This window comes from Silene latifolia, chromosome Y (assembly GCF_048544455.1).
Source record: "Silene latifolia isolate original U9 population chromosome Y, ASM4854445v1, whole genome shotgun sequence".
Classification (NCBI taxonomy): Eukaryota; Viridiplantae; Streptophyta; class Magnoliopsida; order Caryophyllales; family Caryophyllaceae; genus Silene; species Silene latifolia.
Window position 1 is genome coordinate 189,610,446 of NC_133538.1, and position 19,546 is coordinate 189,629,991.

Below are 19,546 nucleotides of genomic sequence, written 5' to 3' on the forward strand. Positions count from 1 at the left end.
GGCGGTCTTTGATGATGGATAATACTTGTCTAGGAACGCCTTGGCTAAGGCATCCCATGTAGTAAATGTGTTCGGAGGGTGCACATTCAACCAACGATCCGCCTTGCCCGTTAGAGAAAATGGGAATAACATCATCTTTAGTGTATCCTCGGATACCCCATTCTTTTTCATCATAGAGACTTTCCTCTTGAACCTTCTTAGATGAGCATGAGCATCCTCTTCAATGTGTCCTCCAAACAAGTCTTTTTCAATCAACCCCACTTGGGTGGGGTGCATCTCAAAGTTGTTGGGGGCCAAGGTGCCGAAATTGATTGGGTTACAAGCATCATTATGGTTTGGACGGTTATGGTCACGTAAAGCCATTGGTGGTGGTGGATTTGGTATATGAGGGGGTGGTGTTTGAGGTGGGCTATTTGGAAGTTGGAAGTTGTGAAATGGATTTTCAATTGGAGGCTCAATTGTGTTGTTTGGTTGTTGTTGAGTTGTGTTTTCAATAAGAGGTTGGATGGGTGAATTTGGTTGGTTTATTGTTGTTTGAGAAGAGTTTCAAACCCTTGCTATGGTCCTATTCCTTAAGGCTCTAAAAAGCCTTTCGGGATCGGAGTCAAAGAGCAAAGTTTGGTGGTTCCTCCTAGGCATACAACTTGACAAACCGTAAGACTCCTAGTGCTTTTACACACTAGGGTAAGGCAGAAATCACACACACTCTACAAGAAGCACACAAACAAGCAAACAACAAGTAAAGACTAAACATAGAAACTTCAACTAACTAAGCATAACCTAACGCCATCCCCGGAAACGGCGCCATTTTGATATAGGGATTTAGTCGTCGTTTCCCAATCAAAAGTAATTTATAAAACCCAATTAAAAAGTAGTATTTAATCAGGGTCGAACACAAAGATGGCGGGGGTGTATAATTAGTCCGTTTTAGTCTTTAGTTTAGTCAAACAAATGAAAGAGGTTGATTATAAACTAAAATGCAAATAAATATAAAATTTGACTAAATAAGATTGTTTCTAATTGATGAACAAATACTAAGGTCTTTGGGTTCACAAAGGGCAATTAGGGGGAGAAACAAGGTCTAACAAAAGATTAGTGATGATAGTGGTCTAGGGTTTAAGACTAATTTCTTAGTCTCCTTAAGTTCCTCAATAAGTTGTCACTTGATTAAGGTGAACTTGCTACAAACAAAGCATAAAGACTATCTAATAGCATAGGCACCAAGATGGATCAAATGTGTCTAAGAAAGGCTCCAACTTTCATTTAAGCATCTCAATAAACATTTCTAAAACCATCCAATAGCATAATGCACCAAGATAAGTTAAACATGTTAATGAAAAATTCAAACTTTCATTCAAACATTTCATCGAACACTTCATATGCATGAGAGTAGAAACCACATAATCACCCAATTCAAAAGGTTAACAACCCAAATTCATCCCCTTAATTACCCAAATTCCCCCTAGACCCTAGATTAGACTACTCACACATGTTCATGGGTGAGAATTCAACAATAAATTGCAACAATCCACAAACAAACATTGCAAATATGATAAAGATTAATACTTTGAATAAATAACAAACAAGTGAGACCATAAATATAAACTAATGAAGTAATTGTGAATAAAATATGAGAATTGTACCAACGAAGAGGAAAGGAACAAGCTTGAATAATAATAGAAGATGAATTTATTCTTGTCTTCCAAATAAAACCCAAATATTAAATGTAAACTATTGGAAATTGAAGAACTTGCTTAAACAAAGGAAGAATAAAATTAATAATTAAAGAGAGATTACAACTTTTATTCAATAGAAATGAGAGAGGAAATATTAGGGTTCTACAATATTAAGAGAAAGATGAATTAACTAGTCTTATTTCTAATCTAATTGAAGGTAGTAGTGTGTGATAATTCTAATGCAAGGTGTGTTCTTTTTATACTAGTACTAATAAATAATAATAATAATAATAATAATAATAATAATAATAATAATAATATTAATATTAATAATAATAATAATAATAATAATAATAATAATAATAATAATAATAATAATAATAATAATAATAATAATAATAATAATAATAATAATAATAATAATAATAATAATAATAATAATAATAATAATAATAATAATAATAATAATAATAATAATAATAATAATAATAATAATAATAATAATAATAATAATAATAATAATAATAATAATAATAATAATAATAATAATAATAATAATAATAATAATAATAATAATAATAATAATAATAATAATAATAATAATAATAATAATAAACCCAATACTAATATACTAAACTAATAACCCAAAATAGTCGACACATTTCACTGACTCAAAAACAAACAAAAGGGAAAGGGGAAAAATGGGGAATGCGATAGAGCAAAACGCAGCAGGGGCCTGTGCCGGTCCACCGGCGGCCCGGGGATGGCACCAATAGCAAGATATCTGAAAAATGGAGCAGAAATTGATGTGGTCTGGTGGGTGCTGGCCTGTCGGCTGCCGGGGCACCGGCATATATAGGGAACAAGAACTGATTGAGATGGATGCGTATGCCGGTTGCTGTCTACTGCCGTTTATCTGCCTATGCCATGAGCCGAGACCTTCACAAAAATAGAACAAATTGATGTTGCGGCTGCCGGTAGGGGAGGTCGACTGCCGGTGTACCGGTATGGAGTAACATGAGTCATTGTTTTTGCTTATTCAGTCCTGATTTCGAGTTCAATGATGGCGCCAATGGTGGCGGCTGCTGAATTCGCGGTGGTTAAGTAATAATGGAGGTGAGTTAATGGTGACGACGGGTTCGATAGAGGTGGAATGCAGGGGAGTGGAAATGCAGGTGGTGAAGGGGAAATGCCGTGGGTGTGAATGATGGTAGTGCTGGTGGTGATTTCGACGGTGGAAGAAATGGTGATGAAGGTGATTGTCATTGTTGATGATGGTGTGATTGCAGGGGTGTGGTTGTTGTCGATTGTGGTTGATGGTTTGAGAGTGCAGCGGAATGTCGGGTTTGAGTTGCTGCTGTTTAATGGAGGGAGTGATTGTCGCTGTATATGATGTAGCTTGTGATGATGAAAATGGCGACCAGGGAAGTGAGAATGATTATGGTCACGGTTTTGCGAATTGGTGTTGGCTGGTGATTGATTGGTGGTGGAGATTTATGTCGGGTTTTTGGGTTTGATGGTGAAGGTGGTTAATGTTGAGCTGCTGCGGATTCGAGTCGAGGTGAGTTGATATCGATGCGTGGGGCAAAGTTGATGGTCGAAGGATGTCGGGTTAAATGGTATTAATGGTGACGCGTCATGGTTGTGGAGGCAGAGGGATGGAGATGCAGAGCTGAGTTGGTGATGATGATGAGATTATAGAATGAAATACAGGGGACGATGTATGGTGAATTGTTGATGAAGACGGGGCAAATGATGGTGATGAGGTTGACTTTAACAAGGTCAACGATTGACTTTATTAATGCCATTATTTATCTCGTCTCAAACTCCGTCTCGCTTTCCCGTTTCACCTACACATTAAATTAGAATAAATAAATAATAATAATAATAATAATAATAATAATAATAATAATAATATATAAAACTGACTAATTATTAAATATAACCAATACGACTAATTATTATAAATTAGTAATTAAATGAGCTATTTAAACATTTAACGCACACAAAATCGGGTTGAATTAGAGTAAAAGTATGGGTAAAATATGACTAAAATGCTACTTATCAGTAGCCTCAACAATGCCTTCTTTCTTTCCTCCTCTTTTGTTGAGTGAACCTCGCTCCGACTTGATCTTAAATTCCGGAGTTGCACGTTTCTTCATTAGACCTTCATATGCGTCACCTAAAATTCAAAATAGTGTTAGAAAAAATAAAATGGTCACGTAAATTTATTATAACTAAATACAAGTAATCAAACTAATAAAATAATACACACCTTTCAAATGATCGGGGTCCTTTTTCCTCCTCACTGTCTTATAGATGAGGTCTCTATATCTTTTAGTACAAATAGCATTGTACCTATCACGGACAACATGTTCCAATCCCGACGGCCAATCAAAGGTGTTGAGTTTATGGATTCAAGTATCTAAGAGGGGGAGGGGGTGAATTAGGTACTATTTTAAAAATTTAACTTCTACTTTATTGAATTAAAGTGAGTTGTAAGAGTGAACGAGATGAGAGAATACTTCAAGTAATATTGCAAGATTAAATGAGTAATACAATAAGTGTTTGCTGAAGTATGAAAGTAACAACTGTTCTGACTGTAGCTATTTGTCTCAGTTTATGGAGTACAGACTGCAGACCAAATGTGACAGTATGATGAACTGTTACTTCGAAAGTTAAGCAAAGCAAAACAAACAAAATAAAGAGCAGCGGAATAAAATAAACAGATCAAACACGAGATTTTGAATTGGTTCGGCAAATACTCAAGTGCCTACGTCCACTAGTACAATTAATGCAATTGGCATCGGTTATAAACAGTGATTGGCATCGGTTCCCAACCGATGCCAATGCGGGCGATGCCAATGACATTTTTTTGAATTGGCATCGGTTCATAAACCGATGCGAATTTACACATATTGGCATCGGTTGTTATTCAATTGGCATCGGTTCTAACCGATGGCAATTTACACATATTGGCATCGGTTGTACCATAAAAACCGATGCCAATTTTTGTATTATTGGCATCGGTTGTAACTTAGGAACCGATGTCAATCATCAATTACAACAATAAAAAAAACCGTGCCTAGCCAATAAATAAATTATATTACCTGCATTTTGTTTTCTTTAGCTATAAGAAATTCGACAATATCTCTTTATAAATTGAACAATCCAAATTTCATAACTTCAATACCAATAAATAAATCTGAATCCAATACAACCATTCAACGAATTGTATCCAACAACAAAATCACATACATGAAAACCCTTAACTATTCGAGTATGTAAATCAACCGTTCACTACATCATATATATTTTTTTTTTTACATTATAACGCCCAAGGCCTCCCGAACCTCGTTCATTTCTTCAAGTGTTATTACTGAACCTGAAACACACAGTAAATAAGAACAATATATTATTAGCTAAACTACGACTTAGAACAACTTAGAAAGAAAAATAAACTAAAATTTAGAACAATTTAGAATGAGAAAAATGTTTTATACGCCTATCAGAGTACGACCACCAATCAATATGCATTTATACTGAATGGTGAGGAAAGTAGGCCATATTCTGCAATTACACAACTAAAACTTGATCCTAAACAAAGTACTTCCGAAAATATGCATCAGAAAAGAAGACATTAACACAAATGTCACAAACATGTGGCACAAAGCAATGGAAACTTGTGTAATTGAGTTCTTATAACACCATAAATGCAGGGGGATTCACCACATAGTACAACTGGTCGGGTCAGGTGCACTAATTATTTATTTTCGTGATCTACCAGTCAGGTTTCTTAGGCCGGGTAGCTTTTACCAGCTCTAATGCAGAATACTAAGACTGAAGTGATGGACATATAACAATAGCAAGTACTTGAAAAGAGATGGCCAAATACACCCTAGTGGGATCAATCATCATATACCAATGCCGATAATGAAAACATGTTAACGGTATGGTTGTGAATTGCAGTTGACAAACACCACCAATAAGCTCTCAAATTGTGTTGTAATAGCATAATCCTACGTTAAACACCATTCAACCCAACTCAGGACGCCAGAATCCGATAAATATTCAGTAGAAATGCATAGATTAACATATTCGTGAACTTCTCTTAGTAAATGTGGAAACTGTTGATATGCATCAGAACAACAAACATCAGCAAATGCGTAAATTATCATATTTTCACTTGCAGAGTTTAGAGAAACTGAGCAATTAAGAAAAAACCTTGTTTCATAAGAATTAATATAAGCATAATCTATTTGAAATAATCGAGCAACAACAAGACGCGGAAATTGGGAATAATTCAGGGAAAGAAAGACAACGTTCATGGTAACCTCATGATCTAACACTAGTTGTTAACAGGGACTCTTAACAAGAATATACCAATGAATCAAATACCACCCATTATCATAATTTTCTTAGCCCTTCTTTGTCACATGTCGCTCCTTTTGGTTACACTACATTCCTCTTGAATCGCCGTAACACACTTGATATCGAACAATCGAACTAAACAATGACCATAACAATGATTGTATTACTTATCAAGGCTTAGTCTTTTTAACTGAATTTTCACAAACTGAATCGATTAATGGTCAAAGTTGACATTGTCGAAGTAGCAAATAAAAGTCATTATTCTTGTTGGAGTTTAGACATTTTGCTAACTAAGGGTGCAACTGTTGTGACTTATAACTACATGCATAGTGACCATGTTATCAAAGATATGAAGGTTGCCTTGATTGAAACTAGAGGCGAGGTCGGCTGCAACTATAGCAAAAAGACCAAGATCATGTCGTGACAAATGATATCGAGATCAAAACTCGATCCAAGATTTAATTACAGCCAAAAAAACGTCATAGTCCAAACATGGTCATATGAAAGGCTATAGTGAGCAATATATTTAACACATTACTTGAAAAAAATCCGTCCCCCACACTTACAGTAAGCTAAACTTTCTATATCTAACGAGACAAAGATACATATGAGAGGATATAGTGAGTTATAATAACAGCCAAGCAAAATTAAAACCAATAAGGAGACCAATTGAACTAAACAATGACCATAAGAATCGCTGTAATACTTATCAAAGCTTAGTCTTTTTAACTGAAGTTTCACAAACTGAATAGATTAATGGTCATAGTTGACATTGTCGAAGCAGCATATAAAAGTCATTATTCTTGTTGGAGTTTATACATTTTGCTAATTAAGAGAGCGTCTGTTGTGACACCCTTTTATCGAATGCTGACAGCTTTTGAACCTGATATTGAGTATCACTGCTCACTGAATAACTAAGCGACCTTAGATTTGCAGCCTACAGGTCTGCTAAATACCAATGAGGATTTATGCAGGAACACAAAGCAAATAAAAAAAATGAGTAGAGAAAGAGAGAGTATCTGAAGCGAGTTCGTGAGTCTGATCCATTGAAGTCAAAAGAAACAGAGAAATGAAAAAGAGACAGAGAAGTGAAACGACAACTAAAACGACCTAAACATTGAAATTGTGAAATTTGAAATTAGATACCACATAGAAGAGCATAAATTAGAACTAGAATCACTTAAATACCCCTAAAATAAAATAAAATAAAAAGCATAACTAATTCACAATAAGCTATTCTTAAGCAGTAGCGCACCTGCCTCAGCCCTTCTTTTACTCACTTAGTTAACGTCTTATCAAGTCATGTCGATTGTCACCATTAGAGGCCTATGAGAAGCAAATAAACTATACATAAATCAAATATTATTATAGAATGAGCTATTCTCAAGCAGTAGAGCAAATAAACTGACCTATCTTACATATTGCACAGGCACAAATTATATTCCTTTGCTACAGTCCTAATCCTTCCTGGGTAATCGAAGCCTCGTGGTTGTGGCTCCTGTTGCAACAATCACTATGTGGCACTTTATCTACAGAATAAAAATGACAAAGAACATGTGAACTGAATAAGAAATTATTTCCAACACGATCTGTATAAAACTGATACAAAAGGATACATGCACAATGACATAAAAAACATTATGTGTAAGTAAGAAAAAGATACATACAATCTCAGTCACAAAGATCACTAACAAAAATACTAACAATCGGATAATTAGCATGGTGGTTCATTTTTTGAAGGAGACGTCGTGTGGTGATGGTCATCGTAGTGTGGTGGTTGTTGGGGCGAGTAGCGGAGAATAGCGGGTGGTTGTCAAGTCGCCCATCGGAGGACGATGGTGGTGTTACACGAAGAGGCGAGTAGCAGAGGTAAAGTTAGAGTGAAGTTTTGGGGAAGTTAACGAGATCTGATAGTTGGGTGGTTAGGGTTTTTAATCATTATAAAGTAATTGGCATCGGTTCAAACTTTAGAACCGATGGCAATATTGCTAAATTGGCATCGGTTGATTACTTACAACCGATGTCAATTATCGAAAAAATCTATTGGCATCGGTTTCTTAGGTGCAACCGATGCCATTATCAATTTAAACTACTATTGGCATCGGTCTTTTCTAGAACCGATGCCACTATGGCGATGCCAATTGCCTTAATTGTACTAGTGGTCCAATCTACTTTTTATTGATTTCTTTTATTGATCTACTCCGACTACTAAAAGACCCGTACAATAAAAGACAACAACTTACTCCGGTTGTGATACAAGTCCAAGAACTACTCCATTCTTAGAACAAGCCAACTCGCAACCTACTCCGGTTGCCAAAGAGTTGAAGACTACTCCGTCCTTAACTCTACACACACACTTAGAATGTTATAAGGATCAATTTTCCACTAGCTTATTCTTAACAAAGATTTGAGGTGGACAACTTTTACAAGATCAACAATTTATAAGTAAGAGAGTTTAGTATGTTAAAGTAACAGTAGCCATGATTGTAACAACTTGAAGACTTTTAAAAGTTTTTCAAAATAAACACTCGGTTTTTTAAGCTTTGAAAAAACGATTTGCAAACTTAAGATAAATCTCAGAAAAAAGTCTTGCGATTTTTGAGAGGAAATGGCACGCCTTTTATAGAGAAGATGGGTAAGGGAGTTGCTAGGGTTTTGAGGGTCAAAGACCTCACATGTGATGAGTCTCAACAACTTCCCAAACTTACACCAAAGAAGGTTCTTATTCAAAGGCAAAAGAGAGAAAGAGTGTTTGAAAATTATCCATAAGAGCTCATGCAAATTCAGAAAACAAAGAAGGAAAAACAAGTCACATGATGACAAGTTTACACAAATATGGCAAAAAGCATTTCTTGTTTTATGAAAGACCAAAGGGTCAAATTTGCACAAAGAGGAAACATTTTGAAAATGATAATTATTCCAACCACTTTTTCTAGAGAGCCAAGTCCTTATAAAAATCTGAAGGTTATCTTTCAAAAATAAGAGACACGAAAAAGGCTTTTGAAAGATAAGGAAGAATTCAAGTGTTAAGAATTGAGGCAACAATCATGGCTGCTATTACTTGTGAAAGTAACAGTCGCCTTGACTGTTTCAATTACTCTAAAATACTTTACTTTCTAACTTGTACATTAGATGACACCTAAGACTCAATACAATGGGATGATCAACAACTCAACACTTCTTAATTCAAGCTTGATTTAACCATAAATCTTGAAAAGGTAAACTAAGATAACACACATCAAATGGGCATGTTATCATCAATCAAAGGAACCCAACAAATTCCCCCTTTCATGATGACAAGCCCTAAACGAATGTAAGCAATGTAAACACCTTAATTAAATATTTTAATCAAGCAAGATCATAGGAGAGAAGGGAATATATTACCTTAGAGAGCAAGAACTTAGATCATACTTACCATGACAATTTTACATTGCCCCAAAACAAGAGTAAAAGCTAAGAAGGTTAGGCCTAGTTATTAGTTAATCAATATGCAAAGAGATTAAGAGCATGAGTTTACCTTTCCCCCTCTTGACATCATCAAAAATGATAGGGATGTCAATGGCATTCAAGAGCAAACAACCATAAGAAAACACAAAAAGACACATATAACCGTGACAAGATAACAAAATCAACAAAAACATACGGATTAAACATAGTCTAACCATAGTTCACCATGGCTAAATAGAGTTTAATATACACCACCAAGCATAAAATAACGAGTGAAAGAAAAATAGTCTTAGAGAGGCGCAACAAGGTGGGTGATCGGTCCGTTTCGTGTTCACAATTGAATAGATGTTGTCGTTGCGTCACGTCCGAATCAAAACACAATTTATAGCTTCACAAACAACTCTACAATTAGTAAAGAGGAAAGTAAAGGTCGGATCCCAAGGGACGGGAATTGAGATGAGATTTCTATTGAAACTAGTGGTGTCTTAGGGGTGTCACAATTTGGGTTGATGTAGAAGGTCACTAACTAAATAGAAATGAAAGTAAATAAGCAAGATGAAATAAAAGGGTTGTAAACAATTGATAAAAAGCACTAGGGTATCATGGGGTCATAAGGGAATCATGGGAATTGATCATACAAACATGTTCTCAAATTATAAGCAAGCAATTATTGTTGTGATGGATTGAGTTGGGTTATATCTTACAATCATAGGAAAGTTTGGGTCCCGGAGCCGAATCGATTAGATTGTACAACACCTACAAGTCGACTTAATCTTTCCTACTCAACAACATGCATGGTCTAATGAGACTCGAGTTGGTTTATGTCTTACAAGTCTCATTGAAAAAATAGGTGATGGGTAAAAAATGCAAGGATTCATAGGCTCACATTTCATCAAACATAACATGTGCATGAGTTTAGATCAAAACAAGCAAGCAAATAAACCATGAAAGCATATTAATTTAAGCATGAATCATTCCCCATGTTGTTTTCCCCTAATTACCCATTAACCCTAGCTAGGTCACTACTCACTCATTATCATGTTGATCATGCTAGCAAGGTTGTCAATCATACCAACAAAATGAAACATGATGAACAAATGAAAGTAATTAACAATAACTAAAAAGGGATTAAGAGAATTATACCTACGAATGATTCCAATAATAAAGCAAAGAATAAAAGAAGTACTTGATGCTTGATTGAGAGGTTGTCAATCTCCCAATAATAACCCAAATAATCTTCAATTACCCAAAATAAAGGATGAACAAAAGAGAGATTAAGGAAATAAAACTTGTATTAAAATTTGATTAATTGTTGATTACAATACTAAAGAGGGATTTGATTGATATTAACTACTCTAATAATTGATAAGAAGAACCTCCTCTTCTAATTAGACTAATGGGGTATTTATAGTGGAAATTAGGTGGATGCATTAGGGTTGACTAAGGGCTAAACTAGTAATTACACTTTTTAGATTGAGCAGGGAGAAGCCGGTATTTTTCGAAGGAAGGGCTTATTTCTTTAAAGCTTGAAGAAGACGAAATTGTGTTGGACTGGAATCCGGGCGTATTGGTGTCGGGACGGGCAGATTGTAATAGGGGAAGACGGGCGTCTTTGGGAGAAGATGGCCGGATTCTTGTGGCTTCTTACCCGGGCGTCTTTGGCAGAAGACGCACGGATTGTGCTGTGGAGGACGGGCGGATTCAAGGCAATCCGCTCGGATTGTAGCTCAGCATTGTTTCTTCTTCTTTTCTTCCCTTTTCTTCATAAAATCCTTGGGGATATTCTTAGGGATGCAAGGATCCTTTCTCGTCATTGCTCATCTACTATCATATGTACAAAGGCCTTCTAATCTTGTCTCTCCTTGATGCTTGGTCATTGAATTCAATCAATTTAGTCTCGTTTTGCCATGAAAATGCAAGATTTGCACTCCTTTCCTACCAAGGGATCAAAATCTCAAAGAATATGCAAAACAAAGAACTAAAGACAATAAATGACCCAAATATGCATTAAAAAGCATGGGAGCAAGGCTAATTTGGGGGCTAAATATGCGCTAATTATGGTCACATCAAATATCCTCAAACCGAACCTTTGCTCGTCCCGAGTAAAGAGGTGACAAAGACTAGGACCATTATTTAAACTAACCTAATAACATAGCCGATATGAGACAATTAGCGGGTCTCACTCCGCCCCTTCAACTCACAACAAGACAACTATGAGGTATGATGCCTTTTTGCAAGGCAAGGTGGGTCTTGCCAAAATGGCGACACATCCAAACATTATGCACACAAAATCAAATAATGGATGCATCTACAAAAGGAATAGCCACTTCCTCATCAAGTGGCGGAGGCAACTAAGAGAGAACAAATTTAATAGCATATAATTATTCACAAATACTAGTTCAACAAATTACTAAGGCTAAAAGAGTGGCACTAAATCACCTCCAAATGGTGTTAAACTAGACTACTTTCGTCGTCGATTTCCAAATGCTTTCGTCAAGAGCGAGCGGATGGTGGTGGAATGATGATCCCTATGATGCTAGTAGCATATCACATGACAAGTCTCGAATTCTCTACAAAATTAAAGGTCATGGATCGTCCCAAGCTCGATAAAGTGGTTTGACAAAAGGCTTTTTGGGAATGAAATGCTCAAATCTTTATAAACAAAGGGTGGATATGACTAGTATTCAAAATTTTCCTCATTTAACTTTCACATTTCAAAAATTTGAGATGGGGTTTGTCCCTTCCGGGCTAGTGTCCTTTGCTTTCGCCAATCGCTTATTAGGCAACCGGTTAACCTCTAGACAATAGCTTTTTGGGGTGATAGTCACTCTGTCTCTGGGCGGTTGAATTCACAACCGTGTGGGGGCCCAATTCAATGGATCCCTCTCCAAAGCACATCGAAGTGGTACGCCTCCATCAAAACACCTAAAATTTCTCAACATTTCAACATTTCATAACATTTGAGGTTTCCTTACCAATAAATTACTTCCACATGACAAAATTTTCGAAATGAGCACTTCAAGCTTATTGATAGAAAAGTATTTTTAGGTTGCCTTACCACAAGGTCAACTAGACAAGTTAACCAAGTCCACATCGCATCACGGGGTTGGATAGGTGACTCACATGCAAACCCTTGACTAGGCTTTGGGTCATGGGTCAAAACACACTAGTATGACACAATCTAGGGTGTTTTACAACCATTCTAGTAGGCAAAGTCTTAAGTTGAAAAAGTATTTGTAATGGCTTAGTTGCTCTTGTCAAAGTTCTCAATTAGGCACTTTTCAAAATATTTTATCTAAATGCAACTATATGCCATGATGCAACTATTATATACATCCTAATGCAAGTGATTCTATCAACTAATATGACATATAAACTAAATGCAAGTCCTAAGTTCACATTGTTATACCGCATCAATCAAAATAAAGCCACATATTTATTAACATAGAGAGGAAAAAGGAGATTGGAAAGATCATACCATGCGGTCTTCATGATCCTCATGTCTCGGATGTGACGTAGTCAATCATTGTGAGCAAGGATAGAACAAACACAATATATACAACAATATATACAAAACTACACTACCAAAGAAATAAACATGTTTTTGGGTTTTTCAATTTTCAAATTTTTATGGTTTTTTCGAAATTTTTCAATTTTTTTGGATTTTTGAATAAAAGTTAAGTTAGAATTCCCCATCCCCACACTAATATGGGCATTGTCCTCAATGGCCAAAATGATGGGAAATTATGCAAACATGATGCATGATTTCTACACTAAATGCAAGCTACATTAATCTATACTACATGATGCATGGTTTTTGTTTATGACGGAGAGGATAATTTAGATTACCTCCCGTTGTGTATGCATTAACTTCCCCAAACCGATCTAGACATTATTGCTAATGTCCTAAGGATGGGTGTAGTTCATGCACACACTATGCAATGCATGAAACTAATTTTGTCATTTTGGATTTTGAAAGGTGGGAACAATAAAATGAGAACACCTCAATGGGGCCGAGGTGTTAGTCCTCAATGGTGCTAGGACTACTCCAACAATGATCAAGATTAATAAATAGAACAAAGAGAGAAATAGACAAACCTCAAGAGGGTAGGAGCCACTAAAGCTTGCTAATCTTCCATCATATCATCATTACCATCACCTTCCTCACAAGAAGTGGTCTTATCACCACTTTCTTCTTCACCTTGCTCATCATCCTCGTCTCCTTATTCACTAGCTTCTTCAACAATGTTATCATCAACCTCTTCATTACTGACAACCTCATTATCACCCGGAACAACCCTAGATGCACTCGGAAAGAAGACTTCCCGATCCGCCCAACTAGGCAAAGGACATGATGGATCAAGTAGTCCTTGCCTAGCTAAATGTAAGAGGGGTGGATATTGGGCTAAGTAAGCATTTTTCCGATCCTCGAAAGCTTGCTTGTGCATCTCTTGCATGAGAAGAGTCAAATAATCATTTCTTGCTTCAACACCTTCCGGCTTGAACTCTTGGTACTCGAAAGAGTAGGGTGGTGTGACAATGGAAGAGGAGGGCATTTCAACTTCACCCTTTTGTTGTCGGATAATATACTCGGCCTCTTTTGAAAGGGAAAGTAGATAGTTGGTCTGGTGGACACTCAATCGATAAATCTTTGAAGGCAAAGTGAAAGATCTAGCCTCACTAGTGAGCCATCCATACTTGGTGTCAAGAGGGTTATGGGTAACCCACTTGTACTTGTATATCATAGTATTAATATCAATGAGATGACCACCCTCTTTCGCCTCATACTTGTTATCTTTGTTGAAGTTTGGATCAAAGTATTTAGCTAGGATAGTGACTAGGCCTCCATTTACAATAGCGGTGGTGCCTTTCTTCCCACAATCAATATTTAACCATCTATCCACCAAAAGCCTTAGAGAGTTAAAAGGCTTGGTGAATTCCCTTCCAATGTTCAAAGCCGACTCAAGAAGAACAAAATCGAGTTTGGTGAAATGGTTGGTGTCTTTTATTGCAATGATGGTGTTCCCTACGACCTTGTGTCACACTCTAATGCCCGGATGGTGGACTAATAGAGCGCGACTAGCATGAAAGTCTTCAAATTTTCTTCCGGAAATCGTCTCCCAAAGAGGGTCGGGGTCATATTTGCCAACATTCTTAAAATAACTCGGTGAATCACTAAGACCCAAAGCTTTACCCATTTCCTCAAAGGAGATGCGCCTACTAACATTAGCTAGACGAAACTCGATGGTCTCCATGGTCTCAACCTTGTTAACTTTCAAAGAACTCAAAAATTCTAAGGTAAGGGAGGGGTATGTCAATTCTTTTGATTCAAACAATTTCTCCAACCCCATGGCTTTGAAGAAGGCTCTAGTTTTCTCAAGGACACCCAACTTTTCTAAGGTATCTTCACAAATAAACTTGGTGGATAGGAATGATTTTCTAGCAAACTTAGCAAAAGTGTCCCTATGGGATTTGGAAATGAAAATTACCTCCGGATAATTCGAAAGTTGAGCAATTTCCGGAGTAGAGGATGTTGTTGCTTCCATGGGATGTTGTTGTTGTTGCACTTCCAAGTTTGGGTTAGCTACCACCATATCCAATGCTTTCTTTGCTTGAAGACTCTTTTGTCTTGATGAGAGTGCCTTTGCCTTTGGTGCCTTTGCCTTTGTTGCCCTTGTTGCTCCCTTAGTCCTTGCCATTGATGAATAAACCAGGAAAAGAGTGAAAAATCTTCAATTTCTAGTGCACCCAAATCGATTTAAAGATGAAAGGCTTTGCCTTTATGAATTAAAAAATAGACTCAAAGGTTGAAGATTTTGTGCTTGGTTTTGATTTTTGTTGAAAGAGGAGTGATTGATTTGTTGTTAAAAGGATGTTTTGATTTGATTTTGGTGAATGTTGTTGAGGAATCTTGTTTTTTTAATGGAGAGGATGAGGGTTTTGAGGATTATGAGTAGTGTTATGAATGAAGGAATGAAGAAATGAATGTGGGAGGGGGTTTATAAAACCCAAAAAATTTGAAATGCAGGGGCAAGACGGGCGGTTTCTGCTCGGGACGCCCGGATTTGGCCTTTTCTGGGTTGGGAAAAACTCGCCTAAAGACGGGCGTCTTTCAGTGAAGATGCTCGGATTTGCAAACACGGGACGGGCGTGTTCTACAGAAGACGGGCGGATTCCTACACAGGGATTATTCTTGTTTTCTTCAGCCAAGAAGACGAGCGTCTTCCTTTCAGGACGGGCGGATTTTTAAAGACGGGCGGATTCGAATGCAGGACGCTCGGATTCGCTGATAGTCAGATATTTCAAAAATTCAGCTCATGTTGGACGGGCATCTTCTATTCAATATGCCCGGATTGCCTGAAGACGGGCGGATTCTCCTGAATCCGCTCGGATTCGACCCATTTGTACCCGGATTCAGTTCCATCCGTGTACTTTGCATATCCCTTGTCATTTTTCCATTCTTCTTTATATCTCGTGTTCTTCATTGTGGGGGCACTACTAAGGCATGGATAGCCTAGGCAATTGCCATCCCCACACTAAGCTAAAGCACTACACATTAATTGAAATTATTAGTCCCTCCCTCACTTCTCTCAAACATGATAATTATCTTGATCAAAGTATAAAAATCCAAAAATAACAAAAATGCAATATAAGAATTGAAATGCAAGTTAGGGAGTTAGAAATATTTACAAATGGTGGTTTAGGGAGGACTCCACCAAACTCTCATTCTTGATGAGATGTCAAGGGGCATGTTCAAGTCTTTGTTGATGTTGCTCAACACCTTGAAAATGTAATCAAACGCTTGTTCATTATCATGATAGAGGTCTTCAATAGACCTTGGCCCTTATTGTCGGTCTTGATCGATGGCATTACCAATGTAGGGATTAAAATCCCTTCAAATTCGTCGTCCCAAAGACCACATACTTCGTTAAGTTGATCATTGAAAATCTCTTGATTTGATGGAGACAACTTTCCCATTTCCTTTTCTTGGCCCATAAGGCCATCTTCTTCATTGCTTGTCTTTGGTGAGCTTTGCAAGCTCTCTTTGTCATAATTCACTTGCTCTTTGAATGGAGCATCTTCAATTTTCTTCTTCCATTGGAGTTCCGACTTCTTCCTTTTATCCTTCCGACTATAATGATCGATCATAAAACACGGTTCATGTAAACGGGGAGCTCTCATAGTCTTGTCAAGATTAAAAGTTATACTCTCATCTCCCACTTCTAGAGTGAGCTCACCATGTTTCACATCAATTACCGCACCCGCGGTGTGTAAGAAGGGTCTTCCTAGAATGATTGGAATGTTGGAATCTTCCTCCATATCAACTATGACAAAGTCCACCGGGATGAAAAACTTCCCAATTCGTACGGGGACATCTTTCCATATCCCTAATGGTGTCTTCGTCGACCTATCGGCCATTTGGAGCGTGATATTGATGCTTTTAAGCTCTCCCATCCCTAACCTTTTACTCACCGAGTACGGCATAACACTCACACTAGCCCCTAGATCACATAGGGCTTTGTTGATCGTGGTGTCGCCAATGGTACACGGTATTGAGAAGCTTCATGGATCATTTAGTTTTGGAGGTGAACTCCCTTGAAGTATTGCACTACTCACCTTAGTGAAGACGATAGTCTCAAGTTTCCGGATCGACTTCTTCTTTGTGAGGATGTCTTTCATGTATTTCGCATAGGCCGGCACGTGATTGATTAATTCCGTGAAAGGAATTGAGACTTCCAAATTCTTCACAATTTCCATAAACTTTCCAAGTTGGTCATCAAATTTGGGCTTGGCTTGACGACTTGGAAAAGGAAGTCTAATCACAATGGGCTCCTTCTCCTTGACCTTGTCTTCATTTTTCTTTGAAATTTCTTCTTTTGATGATTCTCCATCTTTGGAGTTTTGCACAATTTCTTCCTTATCACTAGCTTCCACAACTTCATCCTCAACTTGCTTCTTCGGTGCTTCATACCTTGTACCACTTCTAAAGTGAATGGCACTAACCGTTTCATGTCTTGGGGGATTACTTTGAGGTGGTAATTGCCCCTTTTGTCTTTGTGAGCTTGAAGATGCTAGTTGAGTCAATTGGGTTTCCAACATCTTGGTGTGAGCTAGAATGTTGTTAATGGTGGTTTCCTTTGCTTGACTATCTTTTTGCATTTGTGTGAAAAACTCTTGTTGATTCTTTTGTATTTGGAGGACCGCTTTTTGAACATCAAAAACTTGGTCATTTTGGTGATTGTATGGATTTTGGTTTTGGTAACCTTGGTTTTGGTTGTAAAAGGGTCTTTGATTTTGGTTTCTCAAGCGAGGTGGGGTGTATGTTGTTTGAGGGTTTTGAACATTTTGGCTTTTGTATGAGAGATTTGGATGAAACTTGGTGTTTTCATTGTAATAGTTGGAATAAGGGGTACCACTCTTGTATGCTTGGAAAGCATTCACTTGTTCATTTGTTCCCCTACATTCACTTTGGTCATGTCCCAAATTTCCACAATTCTCACATATCCCACTTGGGATTGATGAGGATGCCGTCATGGCATTAACATGATGCTTTGGTGATTTTGAGGCTTCTTCAATTCTAGTCATAGCTTGTTCAAACTTCAAATTGATTGTGTCAATGTGAGCACTAAGTTGAGCACCCAATTGAGTAACGGAGTCCACTTCATGCCTTCCTCCTCTAGTAGCCTTGCGAGGTCTACTATATTTTGAGTTATGGACCGCCATTTCCTCAATCTTGTTCCATGTTTGATTGTCATCAACTTCGGTGAACATTCCATTTGATCCCATGTTGAGAATGTTCCTTGAATCTTCATATAGACCGTTCCAAAATTGTTGTACCAAGAACCACTCGCTAAGTCCATGGTGAGGATATGAGCGACAAATTCCCTTGAACCGCTCCCAAGCTTCATACAAAGATTCTTCATCTCTTTGCTTAAAACCCGTAATTTGAGCTCTTAGCATGTTAGTCTTTTCCAGTGGGTAGAACTTTTTGTAGAAAGCTAGAGCCAACTTCTTCCAAGAATCTATTCCGAGAGTGGCCTTATAAAGGCCCTTCAACCTTTGTTTCACGGTGCCGATTAGAGAAAAAGGAAATAAGATCCATCGAATTTGGTCTTGAGTTACACCGGTTTGAGAAATCGCATCACAATAGTCACAAAAGGTTTCCATATGAGAATGAGGGTCTTCACTAGGTATCCCCCCAAATTGGCTCCTTTCGACTAATTGGATAAAGGCGGATTTGGCAATAAAATTTCCGGTCAAATGTTGTGGTGTGGGAGTACCATTGGGTAGGTTCTCCTCGGTGGGTACGGAATGTGATGAAAACTTAGGCATTGTGGGTTGATTTTGTGGGGTATTTTGTGTTGGGTTCTCCTCACCTTCTCTTGCAAAAGGGTTGATGAACTCAATAGTTGGTTGAATATCCACAACCTCACTAATACCTCTCAAATTCCTCCTAGCAAATCTCCTATTGTTTTTCAAGGTTCTTTCAATTTCACGATCAAAAGGTAACAAATCACCTTGTGACCTTCTAGACATGCAAAATATTAAACAACTCCAAAATAATTAGAACAAAGCTTGAGGAGTTTTACTTCCCCAAGGCAAAGAAAGACACAACTAATAACAATATAAAAAAATCTAAATCAAGTTAACACCGTCCCCGGCAACGGCGCCATTTTTGATCGGTCCGTTTCGTGTTCACAATTGAATAGATGTTGTCGTTGGGTCACGTCCGAATCAAAACACAATTTATAGCTTCACAAACAACTCTACAATTAGTAAAGAGGCAAGTAAAGGTCGGATCCCAAGGGATGGGAATTGAGATGAGATTTCTATTGAAACTAGTGGTGTCTTAGGGGTGTCACAATTTCAGTTGATATAGAAGGTCACTAACTAAATAGCAATGAAAGTAAATAAGCAAGATGAAATAAAAGGGTTGTAAACAATTGATAAAAAGCACTAGGGTATCATGGGGTCATAGGGGAATCATGGGAATTGATCATACAAACATGTTCTCAAATTATAAGCAAGCAATTATTGTTGTGATGGATTGA

At 37.3% G+C, this 19,546-nt stretch overlaps 1 non-coding gene across 1 annotated transcript; it reads left to right on the forward strand.

The window, feature by feature from the left end:
• Positions 1 to 18,348: 18,348 nt before the first annotated feature.
• LOC141634657 (small nucleolar RNA R71) lies at positions 18,349 to 18,455 on the forward strand. Its single transcript, XR_012539383.1, has one exon. It is a non-coding gene; the product is annotated as a small nucleolar RNA R71 (small nucleolar RNA).
• The last annotated feature ends 1,091 nt before the right edge of the window (positions 18,456 to 19,546 follow it).